The 19,936-nt window shown below is 41.3% G+C and overlaps 1 protein-coding gene and 1 long non-coding RNA gene across 3 annotated transcripts in view; both read right to left on the reverse strand.

Moving 5' to 3' along the window:
• Nucleotides 1-19,936, reverse strand: part of ARID5B (AT-rich interaction domain 5B) — a 192,786-nt gene that overhangs the window by 74,969 nt on the left and 97,881 nt on the right. The window lies entirely within an intron of this gene.
• On the reverse strand, nucleotides 202-3,870 carry LOC309532934. The gene is made up of 2 exons (XR_014220078.1): nucleotides 1,437-3,870; nucleotides 202-399 (listed from the first exon to the last, which is right to left on the reverse strand). It is a non-coding gene; the product is annotated as an uncharacterized lncRNA (long non-coding RNA).

Raw genomic sequence — 19,936 nt, forward strand, 5'->3', positions numbered from 1 at the left:
AGAAAGTGAACGGTCCAGGTGAGTTTTGTGGCACAATAGTGATCTGAGACCAAGTCTCCCTGGTTCAGTGCACTATATCCCAAAGCAACTCTCAGCATATGTTTATCAACCTTGCTGGGTTCATAACAACCTGCAGTCTAGGAAACCCAAACATTTATCACACTCCGTTTGTGATAAAATAACAAAGTCAAGATGCATCTGCAATTTTATATATTTTTATTAGCATGATGCAACATGATTCTCTAATGGGCCTCTTATTATATGCCAACGAAACTTCTGATGGGCAGGTAGAGCAAACAGAAAGAAAATCACAGGAAATCATAGTGCCTGCAAAGATTCCATGCAAAACTGTTACATCAAATCCTCCCTTTGTCTTTGGAATTATCTCAGGGCCATCTCCTGAAACAGGAACGGAGTATCAATAGCACTTGAGTAAAATGGATGTATTTAATCATGGACTGGTGCCAACAAAGCAATATTAGACTATGAGACAACTTGATTGCTGTCTCCCCGCTGTATCCTGTTACAACTTCTAAAGTTGGATTTCAACAGCAGCAGTTTCTCCCAGTGAGTGCTCATCTTCAGGGCAGCAGGTTGGTGAAGGCTGTGACTACAACTCCCAACAGCATGAGGCCACACAGCTATGTTGGCAGGGGATGATGGGAGTTGTAGTCCAAAACATCCAAAGGGCACCAGTTTGGTGGATGCTATAGCACTAAACCAGAATCACTTCAGTGTATTATTATTGGACAAAGCGGGTTTTTGAATCATGGAATGACAGAACTAGATGGGACCGTGAAGGTCAGAGCTGTACCACTTTGGAGTAGAGATGAGGAAGCAGAGTTTATAATGCTTCCCTCACTCAGCATTTCGGGTAGGAATCTAGACTCCTTTAAGAGAACTGACCCACTTTGGAAGATTCACCCTCCCAGAGGGCTGGTGTTCAACTCAGCCTTACCAATTTCACACTGGAATATTAGCAAGTCCTCATGTTCATAGACACCACAGGAGCCAGGGCAGCGCAACTAAATGCTTAGATTTGAACCATTTTCGCCCTTCAAATAGCTAGCCCGGAATGGGCAGGTTTGGTACTTTTCTGGTTCAAAACTGCCCCTCTTTTGAGATAGTTATGTTTATTTTAGCTTCGGTGGATATTTTAATTAACATATGCAAATGAGCCATGGCATTTTCTCCCTGCCGCCTTCCCTGAGAGAGGTGGCAACTCTATAGCAGGTCATGGCAGGTGGTGCATCAGATCCCCTGACTCTAAAATACAAATACTCTATTGGCTTTCTCCTTCAGGCCTGGGCCTAGGTCACTAAAAACCTGACTCATTTAAATTTATAGGTGAGAAAAACAGTGAGTGGATTGCCTCCGAACTGGGTTACAAGTGCAAATGAAATAATATATATATGATATAATATATGATTATTGACCTCATAAATGCACTCCCTTGATTTGTAATTATTTTGCTTTTTGTCCAGGACTTGTAGAAGCCATCCGAATGCCTTCCTTGACTCACCTGCAGTGGCAGCTGACATTTTTGTTCAGTCATCTCAGCCTCTTTGGCTCTGCAGCATGCTACTTGATGGTTGCTAGGCAACTATTGTTGAATACATGCATAAGACATTAATTGTCTGAGCACTTTTTAAAAGAGAGAGAGAGAGAGAGAGAGAGAGAGAGAAAGAAATTCTTCAAAGCTGAGGACACTGTCATATCTAAAATTGGACATGTTCTTTATCGCAGTCATTTCTCATAGTTTGTGCGCTGTGTGTTTGTGTCAAAGGGTGAAATGAGTCACAAATTACTCAGACATCAATCCCAAAATTGTAAGTAGCCTCATCTATAGCAATGACTCATTCAAAGAATTTTATGTCTTCTTAATCTTCTGCTTTTCATTATTCTGCTTGTCACTGCATATACTTCTGCCTGACATACATTTGCCCTATTTTTATTTTCTATATCAGCAAAGGATATAGAATAGAAGGTATATCTGTAACTTATTATTTCAGTTCATTTAGAGCATCTATCACCGCAACCCATAATGGAACCAGCGAGAATTCTCATTTGTTTCACTTCAAAGGGACACCATAGCCTCACAGCTGATGCCAAATATTCTGCACTGATTTACTAGTAAGCGCAGATTATATTGTACAGTGCCCCCCCCCAGCATTCCAGCGTCATGAACAAGCTGCAGAGGCAGTAAACACAGGCTTCCATAAATTGACTCAAACTTTACCAAATAAACAACTGCAGGATCTTAAGCTAGGTAATAATTTTAATGACTAAATTCCCACTGTCACGACTAAAGCTAACACGAGACGTAAGACACACACAGCTAACGAAAGTACAGCCTGTATCTCATGCAGTCCCTCCGCTAAATGTTTTTGATAGGTCTGTCAGATGATTGCAGGATCAGTAGGATTCAGCCTAATGAGGATAAGTACGTTGCTGATACAGGAATTTGTTATTCCAAGCAATTGGCTGGAAGAAACCCAAGGAAGCTTTTTTCTGGAACCACCAGCGAATTTTGACTAAGGCAAAATTTGAGGGACGTTTGGAAGCTACTGCTTATGCAGACATCCTCAGGAATTTTAAGGAAAGGATGAAGAATTTTAAGAAGATTAGTGAAATCTCTCAGAAAGGGAGGAGGTTTACATCTCCGACCCTCTTATGCTACTTCAGTGATCTGGGAGCTGCCTCTCGATGGCAAAACCCCACAACACTGTAAGCGTGATGGATACATTTATATCAAGGCATTTTAAACTATGAAAGAGGGATGGGGGAGATAAATTTAAACCACTGAGTCAAATCAGCTTTCCCATTTTGTAAGTCATGTGCTTCTTTAACAAATGGACATACCAACTGGATTCTAGCAAACATTTCACGCATGGCGGCTGCATGGATGTTCTCACTATCTGGAGAATTGTTCATCTGTAACCAATATGGTAAACCAAGTATTACCACACTCAGCTCCCTCCAGATTTTCAGTCCCCAAAGGTACAAATTACCTGGGCTCTATGTCATGGCCAGTAAAAGGTCATGGGTAGCCATAAAATCCGGACCCGGCGATTGCATTTTCAGCTGAGGCTCTCTGAATTAGTTGCTTGAGCAGAAGTCCATAAGGTTTTGTTCAATTGGGCAGGCAAGGGCAGAAGTCTACATTTTCATCAAATCTGACCAATCCAGAAGCTTCATGCTGCCTGCCAATCACAGGGGTCTCAGCTCCTGAGATCTTTGGTTCAGATCCAGGAGACTACATGACCTCAGGCACAGATGATAGGTTCTGCTCAAGATTAGAACCACCAAGTGATAAATCTTAAAGCATCTACTATGAGGCAAACATTCAGCTTAAGCCACCCAAAAGTATCCTCCTTGACAAGATTCTGTACTCAGTCATTTCAGCTTCTCTTGCACTCCCTAAGAATTAAAAATTGACCTTTTAAAAGGTTCTCCTCCTCCTCCTCCCTTACTCACTGGTTGCTAACACACACTTTTTAATTAATGCAGTCATTAAGATTATTATACAAAAATTCCAGGTGAATCAAGAGAGAGGTGGGGGAGTAATCTGAAAGAGCTATTTAAAACTCACATTGCATCTCTGCTTGATTTTTTGAGCTTGTATTAGTCAACATACTTCAGCCAACTTATTTTAAAATGGTATAATCAAGTAACATTTTCCAGCTTTGACTCAACCCAAAGAACAAAATAAGAGTGCTTCTCACTGTCTATAATGAGGATAATGTACAAGGTATTTTGGTGAAGTTAAAAGCCAAGTAATACCTCCAAAAATAAATTAGAACATGCACACGCATTTAACTATATATGTGACAAATCTCTAACCTCAGCAGGCACAGCTAATAGAGAATTCAAATGCTATCAGGACAGTGATTCTACCAACCATCAGTTCAGTCAGAATTCTACACAAATAGCACGAGGGTCTAATATACAGCCCTCAGTGTTAGCATGCACATGCATTTGTATCACTTTATTTCTAAACATGCACTTTGACTCAACTGAAAAACATTGCATTTGAGGGGTTATTATGTGCAAATTTGGTCCATGGTGTTAATAAGAGCTGTCCCATTTACACATGCAAGCCATCACTTAATGTTATTTTACGGTTGCCATTTCAAAAAGTTGATTTATTCCATGATTTATAAACTGCTCTAATTCAGACCTGTGTACAGAAATATAATTGCATGTACAGTCGTACCTTGGTTGACGAATGTCTTGCGACTCAAACATTTTGGCTCCTGAACGCCGCAAACCCGGAAGTGAGTGTTCTGGTTTGCGAACGTTCCTTGGAACCCAAACATCTGACGCGGCTTCCGCGGCTTCCGCTTGAGTGCAGGAAGCTCCTGCAGCCAATCGGAAGCTGTGCCTTGGTTTTCGAATATTTTTGGAAATTGAACGGACTTCCAGAACAGGTACCATTTGTCAACCAAGGTACGACTGTATGAACAACCTGGATCTCATACAGTTAAAAAAATAATGGAAAGAAAGCTAAATGCCCACTGCAAAGCGCCATGCACTCATAAAAGCCAGTACCAACCTTTATAGACCACTGGCTATTGAGAGAGAGAGAGAGAGAGAGAGAGAGCACTTTTCTTCTTCTGTGAAAGCCATTCACTTTGTTGAGTTCATAATATAACTGCTCATTAGTTATAGATACAGTTGTGACGGAGCAAGAGGATTTATTTACTTTTTCAAAATTAAGTCTGTTCCGTCACTGTTTCCAAAGAACTCTATGCTCAGGGGAGGAAAACAAAATTATCATTCAGTCAAATGCTTATATTCTCTGTGACCTTATCAGATTCAATTTATTCATTATGACATTCTGTGTGGTATAAAGATGTTGGCTGACCTTCTTAAGCCATGAACTTACTCTGTTATTTAAAGGTGGTTTACACCAACACACGTTGGTGGTCTAGTTAGTACAGCTCAGTTGGTAGAGCAGGAGACTCTTAATCTCAGGGCTGTGGGTTCAAGCCCCATGTTGGGCGAAAGATTCTTGCATTGCAGAGGTTTGGATTAGATGACCCTCTTGGTCCCATCCAACTCTCACTGGTCCACTAAATGTGGATTGAAATCAAAACTGGTTCACACACAACTCCTGTATGCAGGATCTCCTAGGTACGTATGATGGCAGGCGGGAGTGAGCCTGGGATTCAAATGCCCTCCCTGCCACCACTTCACAAAGAATCTACAGATTCATGGGAGATAAGGCGACCACTGGCTACTAGACAGCTAAATGTCATGTTTGCCGGAGATCACCAAAGAGAATGGACTATTGCTTGTAGGTTTCCCATGGGCACCTCGTTTGCCACTATGAGAACAATATGATGAACTAGGTAGGCCTTTGGCCTGATCCACATAGCTCTTCCTATGTTGTTATGGATGCTCTTAACTCAGTGGCCTACAACAACCTCTTATGATTCTATAACTGAATATGAACAGATCACATTCAGTTACAGAGTAGGCCTTGCTAACGATATCTCTCTTACATGCAAAAGTTCCAGGTTCCATGTATGGTGACGAGGGCAAGCGCACCCGACACACCTGTTCCCATGTCCATGTTTGCTGTGGGTCACTGAATTGTGTGGTTGGTTGTTTTCTTTATAATTTTGCATTATACTACCCTGACCTTCTTCTTAGCTAGGAGGGCATATTTCACTTCTTTCAAAAAAACACATACATTATACTTACCCACCTACTCAGCAATCGCTAGACAATGGGTTCCTTTCTTTTGTGAGGGCTAGAGAGGAAGAGTTGTTTCTCTTGTACAATGCAGGATAATTTACAATCATACAGAAATATGCCTCCCCCTCCTCAATCGTTTTCGCTACAACCCAGCAAATATTTGTGTGCATGTATTCGTGCAAGACTTGCGTGCATACCGAAATTGGTATTTTAAAAAAACCCAGAACCCGAGTCAAGCTGTGTTGGGGAAACATTGGAGCAGATGTACTCTAATGGGAAACTGAGCCAGGAACCATCTAGAGGCAGAGCATGTCCCCACAATTAAGCCAAGAGTCTCTAAAATGCCCACAGAACTGAAAGTGTTTAACTTGGTCCAAAGAAACCCAGATATCAGGCAGAGGAGATCATCTTTCAGTCTTCCGGTACTAAACACAATAAATGTTTACCACATCCTAAATATGTTTATTCAGACGTAAGTCCCAATAAACTCAGTGGGAATCATTTTCTAGTTCATGGGTTTTTAAGACTGCAGGTTTAAAAAGGGCGGGCAGAAAGAATTAAACCATTTGGACAATATTATCTCAACATAAAACATGGAGGATTAAAATTACTGTTTGTTATCAGTGTTCTTCCCTCATTTGTCATTGTGTTGTATCATCTCCCAATTACCCCAATTTCTGCTGAGTATGTCTGTTCCTTAAAGGCCCAGCCATAAAACGTATGGACTAATTGTTAAGCAGAACTGAGGAGCTATTAAAACGGCAGCACTCCAGCACTTCCAATGGAAGTCAATTATTTCTGCATGACCGGGTTTGTAGTATGGCTCTAACTCATGCACTGCGGCTCGGAGATAAATTAACCCTTTCATTTTGATGCAAACATGATTCAGGGACTGCAACAGGAATAAAATGTTACTTCAGAGTTTTTAATGAAGAGGTTACAGAGAGAACTCCAAAGGTCATGTCAAGGTTTCTTTAATTCAAGAGGCTACGTGGATTTCTGAGTAAAGATTTTAATAAACTTGTCTATGATTTCCTGAATCACTATCCCCACCCCCTCCATTTCATATTCCATCCTCTTAGGCTCGCTTGAGGACATTTACAGAGCGTTACAAGCTGTAACACACCAGTCTGTTCCTTCCTCCTAAACAGCCATTAAAGAGAAAGTCTGAAATGTACACATTTCAAAGATTACTTTGCAAGCACGAAGCCCTTTCCCCAGATGTTTTACATTTTGAATTTCCCAATAAATGAATAACATACTAAGAAAGCAAACAAGAGCTGACATTATTTAGTCTAAAAGTTTTAAAATGGCGTAACATCTGTAGCAAAAAACTATTTTGAATAACTATATTTAACTATCCACAGTGTTCAGTGTGATTCGAAACTAGTTTGCTTTCCAACCCGCCTCCAGTACTTAGAAGGCTTGAGGCAGGCAAGAGTTTGGAGGGATGCTGAAACTGTTTTAAGAGGGGACTTTGTTTCCCATGGTGTTCAACACACATTTCTTTTGTCTCGTTTGCTGACTCTGGTCAAAGAGGTTTTTTGAAAGAACAGATAATCCTGCCAAACCTTTTTTACCAGAGTCAAAAGTGGGGAAGAAAGTGAACCTTTTAAGCATATATCCTTCTTTCAGGCTTGCCTTCGACTCTGTGAAAAATCTATTGGCCGTCTCCAGCCAAATGAAGCAGTAATCAAAGTTTCCTCCCCATTGCCCAGGCCCTCCAATAGCAAAACCAATACTGTATAGGGCTAGGCTATTGAAATAAAAAGTTCCTACCATCTTCTTCCGGTTTTCACAGACATATGCACAGACTTTCACATGATAAACCCATATACCCAGCTAAGTGCCCAAACAGTTGAATAATATGCATCAAAGTACATAACTAGACATTGGGTTGTTGGGTTTATTTTTTTTAAATGACAGCACTCACTGGTACAGAATACTGACACCTCTTTTTCTGCTGTCCCTGGTACCCATTTGTGCTGGCACCCATGGCACCTTTGGCAATATATGAGCACCGGTGCACCTCATCCCCTGCAAAACGAAAAGCTCAGACTAGGCAATACAAACATGGGATATGCATGAACAATCTCCTGATCTTTTTTTTTTTTTAATATACTGAAAATCAGCACTGGAGGCTGCACTTCGGAGCAGAAGAGAAGTGGAAAAAAGGGGTTTTGCATAATACTTTCCCTTCCTGCTATTTGTCTGTTCAGAACTGCTCCCTCCCCAGTTGCTTTCACATTCATTGGGGCAGGGCGGGGAGAGAAAAGAGTCTCCCCCAAGACCAGAAAAGCAATTCAGAAAGCTTGATTTTGAACCCCTGTTCCTCTGGCCCATGGACAACATCTTTGCACTAAAAAATGAAAAAAAAAAACATTGGGAAAGTGTCCATAGGTCTGCAATATAACATCCAGTATGGCTCTCAGTCACACAAGCAAGACTTGAAACTGTGCCAAAACAGGGCTTTTGAAAATTGTACCTTGACCCCTTTCACAACTAAATACAATCTTTATTAAAATCACTCTATAAAACTTCAGATCCTGTCTCCCGCCTCACCCTCTTTTATCTGCTTTATAAATAGCTAATATTCACTCATTAACCCAGAAAGAAAAAGAAAAACTTTTGCTACATTCTGTGAGGTTTTCTTTTCACTTGCAGTGGCTTGTGAAATGCCTTTAATTTAAAAAAAAACCTGGAAGAATTCTAAATCAGGTTTGCAGATTCATTTCCAAGGCACTCCAGCATGCTGTCTCTTTTTTTAAAAAAAACAACCCTACAAGATCCATGTAAATTTATGCAAGTTCCATAATAATCACATTTTTCCTAGTTGCATTTGATCTAAATAATACATGAAACATGCGCGCACACGGATTTTTAAAATCAGGCTTGCGTTACTGGAATCTTCCTCCTTTCAGCATTCTTGTTGGGACAGAGATCAATTTTTCCTCCCCCCAGTAGAGTAGCCTTTCACATCAACTAGTCACTACTAGACCCGCGAGCAGCAAGCAGTTAATGTTACCCTGCAAGAGACAAATCAAAGCTTTGATCATTTTTATGTTGCTCTGAAAGATAAGGGTGAAAAAAGACACATGCAAATTATTTTGGCTTAGAGTAATTAACTAATTGCGTGTTGAGAAAAAATTAAACAATGTTCGCATGAGTCACTAAATGTGTTTTTTGTTCTTTGTTCAACTTTCTGGCACACCCTGTGTGCTTCCTTTCTTGCTTTAAAGAAATACGCACTGGAAAATATGCTTAGCATTTGGAGCAACAAGGAGAGAGACACATAAATGCAAAGTCTGCTATTCCCTATTTAAAATACAGCATCACAGAATCTCAGAATCGGCCTACACTCTTTCCTACCATTCTAGAATTTATCCTTTGGTTGTCCTCTTCTAGAACCAAGAGAGGATACATCTAGAACACAGATTCCGGAACTACTGTATTAAGTCAATGAATATTTTTTTTAGTCTCCCCAAGTTGGTAGGTCCAGTTTTGCTTATCATTCTGGATATAATGAGCATCTGGGTCTTTTGGAGATGTCCCCACCCATGCAAATTGGGGCAGTGAGGAGCGACAGACAAAAAGAGGCTGATAGGGAAACAGGAGATGCAGAAATACAGCAGCAACTACATCTTGCTCCACTAGCTTGGGACTTTTCAAGATATGGGCAAGGTCTTCTCTTCTGGCTCCAACCTGGCATCATGATCGAAGATTATTCCTACTCTACCTCTCAGCCAGACCCAGGACAGACATATATCAGAGGTCAGGAAGAAGCAGGTATTACTCCCCATCAACTTTCCTGACTCTTTAGGGAGAACACTAAATATCCGTACCACTCCCACAAGCTAATGACAGGTCACTGTTAAACTGCTCAGCTGACAGCACAGCAATCATTAGCATTGCTGGCAAGTAAACAAATTAATGAAATTATCTGTGCAAGACCATTGGATGTCAAAATAGGCAGAAAGCTTATTTGTTAGAGCTGCCAACCAGGTTGTTGTTGTTTTAAAAAAATACTTTTTGAACCAGTAATATTTAACCAAATTGGCATATCCTCCAGAATGGAATCTGTCTGAGATGCTGAAGGAAGTGAGAGATAGATTCTGTTTATTGGACCTGAAGCTTCTGTTTACAGTTCTTACAAGTTATCTAGCACCGTTCCATGTTTTCTGTTTAATCTCCATATACAGTATTGCACCAGAACCAGCAAACCTCAGAAAGTAAAATAAGTGTGTCCTTAGCTCTCAGTCCCACAGTTTGGTCAATAATATTTCCAATACTGTAGTTCTTCTATGGTTCTTCCTTTAAGTGCTTGATGTGTTGCACAAGCAGCTTCTCAGTAATCCTTACAGCAGCCCTGCAGTGAGCTAGGCGTATCATCATCATCATCATCATCATATTGCAGATGGGACAGAGAGATGGAGAGGGTTGCCTAAGGCCACCCAGTGAGTTCATGAAGTGCAGTAAAATCTGCACTAGCTACTTCCCATATCACAGCTCACACCATTATTAAAGGCACAACACCCACTGCAGTGCGTTCCTCTACTGATTAAACCAGCGACAAGCCTGCTGTTTAGTTTTGCACCTGATCCTAAAACTTGTTTCCTTGTAAGCGTGTGTGCTCCTTAGTATGTATGCTGCTTAGAACTGAAGCTTTTGCCTCATTACTTTAGATGGCTTAGATCTTGGGTATGCAAACTAAGGCCTGGGGGCCAGATCTGGCCCAATCACCTTCTCAATCCGGCCCACAGATGGTCCGGGAATCATCATGTTTTTACATGAGTAGAATGTGTGCTTTTATTTAAAATGCATCTCTGGGTTATTTGTGGGGCATAGGAACTTGTTCATCCCCCCCCAAAAAAATATAGTCCAGCCCCCCACCAGGTCTGAGGGACAGTGGACCGGCCCCCTGCTGAAAACATTTGCTGACTTCTGGCTTAGATCATTAGAAGAAACGACAAGCAATACTGAGACTTGCAGCTCAACACCAGTTGATAATAAGCAAATGTTCTCGGGAAGGAACAAAGCACAGTTCCAGTGAATTCAGGTAAGCTTACAAGCGGACCTATTCCTAAAAGAGCATTAGCTAAAATTACACTGGTTTCCATTGGAGGAGAGCCTCAAGTGCTGACATGTACTGAGTGTCATGTGATACATAATAATACTCTTAAACCAGTCCTGACATAATATCTCCCAAAGCATAATAACCACAAATGACTGCTTTAGTTAAGAACTAGCCAGAAGCAAAATAGAGCTGTGTAAAAGTAGATTTAGCCATAAATACCTCCACAATGTTTTATTCCACTTTTGGTTGTTGTTGTTTTTTTAAAAAGGGGGGGGGGGCTTAAAAAAGCCCCATAATAATTAACAAAGCGGGGGTGGACAACACATCATGTTCTTTACTATTATACAAGGGCTGTGAATGGTTATTTCATAGAACCACAGCTGCCAATGCTGTAAATTATGCAGGCACCAAGAAGCATTAAGGAGGAATAATAGCAGTTTAAACGAAAGCTGACGTAATTCATGATAAACAGTCATTGGAAAATGTTACGTTGTTGTCTCCCCCACTTTTTTTTTCTAAGTAGGTTTAATCTGAAGAATGTGGCCATATTCTGACATAAACCGCTTCTCTTTTCCATTGTGTTCGCTTCAGGAATGTTGGCACTTACAAGAGATGAAGGGGGCGAGGAGAAGGATTCTCTACCACTCGCAATAATTACTGGTCTCACAGTATGAAGACTTTGGGGAATGCAACGATGAAAATGTGATAGTGTGATTGATTGGAAATTCTTCTGAACACAAAACACAACAAAGCCCTTCGGAAGCTTCCGACACAAAAGGCATGCAGGGTGGTCCGAGGAAGGGGGCAAAAACAAATGGGACGACACGTAAATAAAGTTGTCGTCCACAGAAAGCACATTTAACAAATGGCTTAAAACAATAACTTCCACATCTGTAGGAGGGATTTGGCTCAGGTGCTCACCGAAAATCACAGACAAATTGTATCAGGCAACAACGGTTCCTATTGATGGAGGCCGTATGGTCCCTTTCGCATCAGCAGGTGTGGCAATGGACATGCTAGATCTGTGCCTGGCCTTGGTGATGAGAAACTACACGGGCCAATGTTAGTGGGTGGTTCCTCTGACCAGATAGGTGGGGTTCAACCCCTTATGGACAGAGATAGTCTAGCTTCTGTTGTCTATGCTCTAGAAATCTCTAGGCTAGATTACTGCAATGTGTTACGCATGGGGCCGCCTTTGACAACAGTTCTGAAACTGTAGCTGGTGCGGAATTCAAGCAGCCAGATTGTTGACTGGAAGTAGGAGGTTTGATCAAAATGTGATCCAACTGCACTGCTGCCAATTAGTTTCCAGACTCAATTCCAGACTCTGGTTTTGACCTACAAAGAATTATGTGGCTGAGAAGCCCAATAGTTTAGGGGCTGCCTTTCCCCACGTGAACCTACCCAGACCTTGTGTTCATCACCTGAGGCTCCTCTTCATGTGCCCCCTTTGAAGGAGGTACGTAGGAAGGCAATACAAGATCAAGCCTTCTCAGGGATGGCTCCCCAACTGTGGAAAGCCATCCCCAGAGAGGTGTTCCTGGTCCCATCACTATCAACCCTTTTGGTGCCAAGTGGAGTCTTCCGTATTCACCCAGGCATTTTGTTCTTAATTGGTGTCCACCTCTTAGTTGGGTGGTGGTGGGATGTGCCCTTTTTACGTTATTTCAGGATGTATACATTTACTTAACGTTGTTTTCTGGTGTACTTTAATTTGGTATTGTTTACTTTTTAAAAAATTGTAAATCGATTTGAGTCTTTTTTTGCAGTAAGCAATAAATAAATATCAGGATTAAATAATAAATAGTTGCTGTTTCCCAGATTTGTATTTCATGATGCCAGGCAACACGGACTAAATAGGTTATCATCAAGGGCCACAATCTTGGAACAGCTCTTTGTAGGAGCCACACTTCCTTCATTGCCACCATTGTGTCAGTAAGCCTTAATTCCTACTATGGGGTATTGATTTCCAAATAGAGACTTTTCCATGCCCCTCACACAGGATGACCTGTCAACCCATTCTTCCCCAAGATTTCACACTAAAGGCGAATGGTCCTCTTCCTTCTAACTGCTCTAGGTGAGTCTACATATTATGCAACTGGTGTGTTGTTTTTTTAAAAAAATAAAAATAAAATTGATTAACTGGTTATCAAGAGTGACTTTGGATCAATGGACTCTTTCAGGGACTCTGGAACCTGAACGAGAAACCTCAAGGTCTGAGGCTAAGACTCACCCTGGTGATCTACAGTGGACTCTATATTCTCAGGCCTCAGAGCTTTCTTCAGGGGCAGAAGTGAATAGGGATGTGCCACTTAAGACACTGCAACTAGCAGACAATATAATGCCTCTGGATTCATCAGGTTAGCATACAGGTAAATACTTGAAACTTGGACTTCAAGTAAATACTTGAAACCTGGTGAACAAAACAATACTTTTTTTTTGCTGTACTCCAGCTTCTATCTCAAGCCACCAATCTCCAAGATCTTGAGCTATGGTGGAAACCAGCCTCCAGGTCCAGATTTAGGTATGCATAGTCCTAGTCTAGCAGAAACATTAATCGCCCGGGTCTGTCGAAACCTCCCTCTGATTTTGCTCTGTTTCAACTGTTCCAATATTGTGCAGTTGGAAACTCTGAAACCACAGCAAGCGTTTTACATATGAGATAACAGACGAGTGTTTGTGGTTAAGGAACTAGAACAGAGCTCAATAAGATCCGGGCTTCTAACAGCTCGGCTACATGCTTCCTGTGTATTATTTTTAGGCAGAAAGAAAGGCATAGTGAGCTTTATACGGCATTCTTGCAATAACTGAACTGCATCACAAGGGGCAGAGTTAAGGCAGGTCATGCAATATCTATCACTCTGGAGAGGGTGGTTTAAAATATATTCAAGAAAGCAGGGTTTACAATCACGAGGTTATTAACATGATATTATCACAACGGTGATTTCATATTGCTGCTCCTTTTCAAGCTCTCCTCCTCCACCCTTACATTTCTTATTGATTATGATGATTACTTGTAATAATTTTATTATACTGTATAATAATATAGTCCTTTGAGGTCAGCATCCACAAATGTGTTGTACTGAACCATTCTGATAGCCCCTTGGTGCCCCAGGTTCCTCTCCACACCCAGATATACCTGGGGTAGGCGTACTTCATAGCCCATACATAGGCTGGGCAACAGTCTCCCATACTACTATAACCGATTGCAGTGCATTGGCAGTTGCTGCACATTTTCTGGGCTGTATTGCACCCCAGCTCCCAGATATACTTGCAAAATGCTTCACATTCTTATGCATGATCAACTGTGCAACATTCTTTGGGGGAAAGTCACAGTTGTTATTTTTGCAGAGGAACAATTGGGGTAAAGGACTTGAATGTTGGTTCCCAGTCCTCTTGAAATAGCAGGACTGACCCGGGAAGTCAGGTCTTCAAGCCAACCTCAGCAACAGCACAGAGGCTGAAGCTACCTGTTATGGCCAGAGCAAGGCATCTTATTAAGCTGTGTCATTTCCAGTGGTCTCTGCGTTGACCACTGCAACTCAGTCACCCAGGTGGGGGTGGATCTCAGATCTACCAGCTTATGGTTCAATATACTTGAATCACACAACCTAAACATGGTTCAATATACTTGAATCACACAACCTGACAGTAAGAGCTGTTCGACAGTGGAATTTGCTGCCAAGGAGTGTGGTGGAGTCTCCTACTTTGGATGTCTTTAAGCAGAGCCTTGACAACCATATGTCAGGAGTGCTCTGATGGTGTTTCCTGCTTGGCAGGGGGTTGGACTCGATGGCCCTTGTGGTCTCTTCCAACTCTATGATTCTATGATTCTATGATTCTATGAAACATGCTGCTCACCTCAACAAAAACCTCCAACGGTGCCTGGACCAGTTCGTAAGGCTATTAAAACATCAACATCAAAAAGCGCTAAATTAACCAGGAGGGATGTTACAAATGCAGTATACAGAACTCAGGCTGTTTTCAGAGCTCTGTTTGAGCAAGAAGAAAGTATCAAAATATAAAGGCAAAACAAGTTATTACAAGTTTATATTTGCACTGGAAATGTTACTGCAGGGACATGCCCTGCACTCAGTCTTACTGGTAACAGTTCAAGACAACAACATGAAGTGGATTAAATTATAACAGCGTTGCAAGGGGGAGGCACACTGTGATCCTATTATCCATTTTTGTTGTTGATGATGTCGCTTAGAGAATGCAACTATTTTACACATTACAATGAACAACAGGATGTCAAAATGTGCAAATATTTATTCTGAGATTATGGGAAGCAGGGAAACAATTAGAACAAAAAACATTAAGAATGAAAAATCATTTAACAAAAGCAATTATACATGGCATTTAGACTTCTCTGTCTTCAAATTATTATTCCAAATCATACTAGAATCTGTCAATGACCTATGTGTGCGCGCGTGCTTAAAGCAAGTATATGTATTATTTCACAACTAAAATCAATCATTACAAACAACATCTGGGGATCATTAATAGCTTATTCCACAGCTGGATTAACCAAATAAGAAAAAGACTTGACCAAGAATTCAAAACATTTCCAGATTTCTCATTTAAAAACCCACTCAGATTTATTCTAACAATGATGGGAAAGAACTTTTCATATATACATACAGCATATAACGTTGCCATTCATTAATCGTCACTGTGGCTATGCCCCATTTTCTGTTTTGTGAAAGACCTGCAATATTTAGCTTTGGAGAGTTCTGGAGATTTGCATATTTTTCAGACTGCTAAGGATGCCACAGTAAAGCTGTATCTGAAGAGGTCACAGAATTCAAATAAGTACAAATACTTTTTGTATTTGGGTTAAAACAATATGATAGGTATAGAACTTCCATAGACAGAAGCAGTATACCCCTGAAAACCAACGGCTGAGGACCAACAAGGGGAGATTATTATCCAGCGTATGAGCTCCTAAGGCACCTGACCTTTCAGAGAAAACTTTCAAACTAGTTCAGCAGCAGCAGCAACAACCTGGGTTTTAACTCACCCTCTGAGTTCCATTGCTAGCAACCAAGATTTGTACAATTGAATTCTCACGTTACATGCTTGTGCAAAGCGACCCAGTTTACAAAAACAATGAGAAGAGCCACAGAACGTCTCAGGTTCAAGTCCAGCATTGTCATATAGGGCTGAAACATTGGGGAGCTACTGTCCATTGGGTGTACCAGACTTTTTCAACCGTGGGTCCCCAGATGTTGCTGAACTACAACTCCCATCATTCCTAGCTAGCAGAACCAGTGGTCAGGGATGATGGGAATTGTAGTCCGACAACATCTGGGAGGCCCAAGGTTGTGAAAGCCTGGTGTAACACAACACGGAGCTAGATGGACCAAGGGGTCTGGCTCTGCAGGAGGCAGTTTCCTTTGTTCCTCTGTCAACTGCTTCACCTGCGCACAATAATCATTTTATGACTGCAGTTGCATCAAATATCGTGTGTCATGCGCAGGAAAACCACAGAGGGAAACTTGTTGCATCATCTGATATATCCCCTCAAACACGGTAAGTCTAAGCAGAGCCAGTTCATCTATGTGTTGTTTGGTTTGCTTGTTTATTTCATCTATATCCCACTTTTCCTCGAAGGAGCTCTAGACGACATACATTTTTCTCCCCTGCCCAGTTTTGTTATTCTTACAACAACCCTGTGAGGTAGGCTGGCCCTGTATCCTCCTGGTGAGTGAGGCTGAGTGATGTGTGCCTGAGTCTCCCCCAGTCCTAGTCTGACACTATCAAGAGCGATGAGAAATAAAGGAATGTGCTTGAATGTGTGAACTGAGCCTGTGCCAAGGACTTGTAAAATTTAGGTACACCATGCAGGGGACATTGGATAATAGCTTACTGTCCTGCCTGCCTACTCTTTATTTGCATCTAGTCCTAAGAAGTCCTCCTTACGGCTTAACCCATGGAGCATGTACTAGAAATTAACGACCCTTACATTTTTCATTTCCCTTACTGAGCAGTAAAGTACGCACATTTTCAAAAGCTTACTCAAGAATATTAACCAAAGGCTGAATCATAACTAGCTTGTAAAACTTCTTTGCTAATGCATTACTGTTTTAAGAGAAATTACTAGCTTATACAGGGGGGAAAAGCAATCTTTTCAGGGGTACTTTACCATCCAAGCTGATGTGGGTGTTTGAGAGGAAATGAGTGCATGGATGGAGTCTAGTCATGCGTGAATGCAAATAAAGTGGGATCATGATGAAAAATCAAACCCCCTTTGATCTTCTGTTTGTGGCCTTTCATGTAAAGGGGTGAAGTTGCTACTAACACAGCCCTGCCTTCTGGTCAACTGGGAAAGAGCTGGTTCTTATTAAGCGGGGCGGAACACTTTCGGACCTGCAAATTTACACAACATTTTAATGCCGCAAAGTCTTCTCTCAAATCTTCATCACATTTATTCATCTATACAGCAAGACCGCGGAGGCAAGATCGCCAATATGATCGCAGAACTGAAGGGAGAGGAAGTCCGTACAGTATTAACATATTGTATCCATGTTAATAGTTTCCGGAGATGGCCTCTATGAGCAATATGCAGATATAAAGAAACTGGATTGCAAGTTCAAGGGTAAATTCTGGAGAACCTCGGCTATCCTTGGAAACTTAGCAGAAGTTCTTTAGTGAAATAAGGCAGCAATGGCTTCCTCTACCATTTCTGATTTCCTGGGCAGTACCAAGATGCAGAAGACGGTTGGGTGTATTCTAGGGTTTACTCTCTGTTCCCACAAGTTAATGATGCAGCTCTGATGTGGTGCATCACTTGCACGCAGTTAAGACTGGCACATGGGGCAGAGGAACTCAGCTGCAGCTCCCTGCACAGGGATTGCCAACATAAGGAAATACTTTTCAGTGGCAACCATGGATAGGGCTGTCCATTTGAAGCAACACACAAAGCCTGCTTCACCAACATTACTTTTTCTATGAAATTATATTTCTTATGTTTATACATATGATGTACCCATGCACAAACTCAGCCTATTTAAAATCAATGGCTGAGTTTACATGTTTTCCTTTCCTCTGTGCATCCCGTTTTCCTTTTCCGTCACATCTATCAGATTGTAAACCTGTGGCCAAGGATTGACTTATTTTTTAATTTATGCACAAGTGCTTAGCAAATTTTAATGCTTTATAAATGGCACTAGTAAGTAGTACTGATGATTCATGCATTTGCTGTGGTTATAAAAAACCCTGGCCACAATAGATTATTGTCTGGTAACAGTGTTGCTGGGCTATTGACAAAACTAATTTGCCTTCTCTCATCACTTTCTGGGTTAAGTTCCTGCTCTTTATGTTCCCCAGTTTAGAACAGAGAGGGAGGAGAAAAGGAGAAAAAGTAATAAAAGAACACAATGTTCTCATTTAGAATGCACAACTTAAAAAAAACCTGGGGGAAAGCTTCATGGAAAAATCATTTCTGTTAAAGCTTTCTAGCAAGGATACAGGTTCGTATGCTTTGGAGAAAATCTTTTGTCAAAGTGGTCTGCCTATCTCATTTATAACAACCTGTATCTGTCACAGGTCCTGCAACCCACAAAGTGACTCCAGCATTGTCCTGTAAATACTGTAAATAAATAAATGTTCCAGCAATGTTTGGTTCCTGCCTGAGTATTTGGCATATTGTAATCTTGTCAGAATGCTCTGCATCATAGACTTCTGTGTTCTTTTAGATGTGACTTGAATGCTGTAGTTGTTTGAGTGTTGGGCTACAGTCTAGGAGGCCTGGGTTCAAATCCTGAATCGGGCACAAATCTCACTGGGTGACCTTGGGCCAGTCACCTTCTCTCAGCCTTATCTACCTCACAGGATAAAATGGAGAGGGGGAGGAACTATGTTTGCAACCTCGAACTCCTTGCAGAAAAGGTGGGATGCAAATGGAAAAATAAATAAATAAGATAAAATATATACGTTTTACTCTTGTTGGTTATTCCTACTCCCTCATATTCTCCATCCAGTTCCTGAGATTTCTTATGTCTAATCTCTGTGATTATCTACGGCTCCTGCAAATTAAAGGGCACCTAGCCAATTACATGTTGCAAGAATTTCCCTTGCATTCCTGCAATCAAGTCCCCCACTCTCAGATCTGATTGATAAGCAACAGTACCTTCAAGTAATCGATTTATCAACCATACCACCCTGCCTGTGTTTAGATTTAAGCTGCCACCACTTTATACATGCGACATCAATCTACATGGTATCAGTGTAAACTGTTTGCGTAACCCAGTGCAGCACATTTTATTGACTGGGGGGGGGGAGAATAAAAGAGTACTTTATCAGCTGCTTCCCATCAATGTTATGAAACTGACACAGTGCATTTGGTATTACAGGGTAGCAATTATACTGGAACACTAGATTAGACACAAACACACACATACACACACACCAAAAAAAAAAAAACCCCAACCCCTAACTTGTTCAACAGACCTTGCAATCTTCGAGTACATCATGAGTGCAATCCACCAAACAGAACTACTGCTCATCCTTCATTAATCCCAATGAGGCCTACACTGAAGAGTGGCTCTTTTTGGTAAAAACCAAACATGCATGGGTATGGAACTGAATCAAATGTTAACCAGGGGTGTCTTATAGTTTCTAATTTGGATAAGAGGGGTTTGGATTTGATATCCCGCTTTATCACTACCCGAAGGAATCTCAAAGTGGCTAACAACCTCCTTTTCTCTTCCTCCCCCACAACAAACACTCTGTGAGGTGAGTGAGGTTGAGAGACTTCAAAGAAGTGTGACTAGCCCAAGGTCACCCATCAGCTGCATGTGGAGGAGCGGGGACGCAAACCCGGTTCACCAGATTACGAGTCCACCACTCTTAACCACTACACCAAAGTCCAAACAATTACAAAACAGGAAGATTTGAGCCTTGATCGCAATGCAGCATGGGGAATCCACTTGTGAAATAGTTCAATGAATGTGAAAGACGATTCCTCTGAATTAAACTGTGTTAGGACTGCACCATAAAATCAGAAAAAGTTGCATTCATAGGTAGCTAAATCTGAAAACAGAATGTTCATATATCTCTCCAATGGGAGAAATGCGGACTGAGTCACACTTGCTGGGATCACCTTGGAAGCATGCAGAGGCCACCAGAATATCTGAACAGAGGCAGAATTTGTGA

The sequence above is a fragment of the Podarcis vaucheri genome (genome assembly GCF_965113315.1).
Source record: "Podarcis vaucheri genome assembly, chromosome: 5".
In the NCBI taxonomy this organism is placed as follows: Eukaryota; Metazoa; Chordata; class Lepidosauria; order Squamata; family Lacertidae; genus Podarcis; species Podarcis vaucheri.